Genomic DNA, 2819 nt, shown 5'->3' with positions numbered 1-2819 from the left:
TGATCTCTTTCTATTAAACCAACTCAATAGTTGGAGCAGTGGTGTGATCTCTTTTTATTAGACAAAGTAAATAGCTGCAAAAGTTGTTCTTTGCAAGCTTTCAAGTCACACTTCACTTTGGGATTCCCAAACAGCGGCGAGCCCCGTTCCCACCTTCACTGGAGAGCAGTGTGACAGTAGAAAGCAGGCTCTTTGGGGAGATGTGAGCCCCTTTTATCAGACCAACTCAATAGTTGGAGCAATGATACGATCTCTTTTTATTAGATCAACTGGAGCGGTGATGTGATCTCTTTCTGTTAGACCAACTCAATAGTTGGAGCAATGATGCAATTTTTAAAAATCAAACCAACTCAATAGTCGGAGCAATGATACGATCTCTTTTTATTACATCAACTGGAGCAGTGAGGCTATCCCTTTTCATTAGACCAACTAAACAGTTGGAGCAATGATGCGATTTTTTTTTTTTTTTTTATCACACCAAATCAATAGTTGGAGCAATGATACAATCTCTTTTTAATAGATCAACTGGAGCAGTGGTGTGATCTCTTTCTATTAGACCAACTAGCCCGGGGGGGGAGCGCCCGCCCGGCCCCGCTCCGCCCCGCACCTGCTCCCTGCCGACGTGCCAGCGCCTTCTAGCACACCCACTCGCGCGCTGGAGCGGCGATGTGCGCCTTTTTAGCACACCGACTCACTCGTAGGAACAAGGATGCGAGCCCTTTGTATTAGACCAACTCAACAGCTGGAGCAATGATGCGATCTCTTCTAGCAGACCAACTCAATAGTTGGAGCAATGATACGATCTCTTTTTATTAGATCAACTGGAGCAGTGATGTGATCTCTTTCTGTTAGACCAACTCAATAGTTGGAGCAATGATGCAATTTTTAAAAATCAAACCAACTCAATAGTCGGAGCAATGATACGATCTCTTTTTATTACATCAACTGGAGCAGTGAGGCTATCCCTTTTCATTAGACCAACTAAACAGTTGGAGCAATGATGCGATTTTTTTTTTTTTTATCACACCAAATCAATAGTTGGAGCAATGATACAATCTCTTTTTAATAGATCAACCGGAGCAGTGGTGTGATCTCTTTCTATTAGACTAGTTGGAGCAGTGGTGTGATCTCTTTTTATTAGATCAACTGGAGCAGAGATCGTATCATTGCTCCAACTATTGAGTTGGTTTAATAGAAAGAGATCATATCACTGCTCCAGTTGCTCTAATAAAAAGTGATGTGATCTCTTTCTATTAAACCAACTCAATAGTTGGAGCAATGATACGATCTCTGCTCCAGTTGATCTAATAAAAAGAGATCACACCACTGCTCCAACTATTGAGTTGGTTTAATAGAAAGAGATCATATCACTGCTCCAGTTGCTCTAATAAAAAGTGATGTGATCTCTTTCTATTAAACCAACTCAATAGTTGGAGCAGTGGTGTGATCCCTTTTTATTAGGCCAAGTAAATAGCTGCAAAAAAATGTTCTTTGCAAGCTTTCAAGTCACACACCACCTTGTGATTCCCAAACTTTGTGATTCCTGGAATGGGCTTCCAAGAGAGGTGGTGCTTTCAAACAGCAGCAAGCCCCATTCCCACCTTCACTCCGGAGCAGTGTGACAGCAAAAAGCAGGCTTCCTACAGCAGGTTTCACTCAAAGCCTGTCACTCCCCCTCATTTATGGGGACAAATGCTGCAGCACAGAGAGGGGAAATGACTTGCCTGGGCTCACCTAGCAGAGCAGAGAGCGCAGGTCACCTGAGTCGCAGCCCCACGCTGTGCCCTTTAAGCTAAATCACAAAAAGGAAGCTTATAAGAAGTGGAAACTTGGACAAATAACTAGGGAGGAATATAAGAGCGTTCCAACTATTTAGTTGGTCTAATAAAAGATCTACCCAAAGAACCTCGTCTGCCTGTGTCCTTAGACCACCACGGCTACAACCAACAGCCCTTCAAAGGGAAGCGCAGGGGACCAGCCTAAGGGGGTTGCAGGAGCTTTGCTCCCTTCTTGACCCAGAAAAGAAGGGGGGTGACTGTTAAAAGAGAAAAGGAGCTGATTTTAACAAAGACTGGAAGTAGAAAGCAGGCTCCGTGGGTTCCTTTGTGTGAGGCCAGACAGAGAAGCTTTCTCCAAATTGAAGCATTTAATTAAAAAAAAAAAAAAAAGTTTTTACAGAACATGAAAGCTTCAGGCTTGGACTCGCCAGGAGTCAGCAAACGCGGAAGCCAGGGTCCCAGCTGTGTGAACACTACTGCTCACAGGCTGTATAATTTTATGGACATCAAATATATTCCATAAAATGATACAAGATACAAAACGCAGCAGAGTGAATGTGCTTTGAAAAACCTCCACTTGTGCATTTCCTGCCTCTTGCTAAATGAACCCAAATCCAGCAAACACCTAAGCACACGTGGTGCAACTCCACTCACATGAGCCATTTTCTAGATTTCACGGGCTTATGTTTTTCCCAGGACTGGGGTCTCTACAGTAGTTAGAACGGTTTTGAAGGGCAGAGGGTTCTGCATTTAATTGAATGGATTTTTTTTGAAAAATCCCTTAAATCCCTTGAACTTTCAAGATCCTTTAAAAATCCTTAAAGCAAGAGGTGTCACTGAAACAGCATAAGCCTCTAACCACCTCAAATCTTTTAACCAGTATAATTTTTTCCCAATGACTCCAAGCGTATGAAAAAGCAGAGCATTTAAATTGCCACTACCTGGGCTCTGACCCCGCAATCAGGCAAGCCAGCCAAAGCCTCGCTTCTCTGAGGCTCCCTTAGTGCATGTGCTCTTTGAAACACATTTTGACACACCCAA

Source organism: Alligator sinensis, unplaced genomic scaffold, assembly GCF_000455745.1.
Source record: "Alligator sinensis unplaced genomic scaffold, ASM45574v1 scaffold1241_1, whole genome shotgun sequence".
NCBI lineage: Eukaryota > Metazoa > Chordata > Crocodylia > Alligatoridae > Alligator > Alligator sinensis.
Note: the sequence above shows the minus strand (reverse complement) of the source record.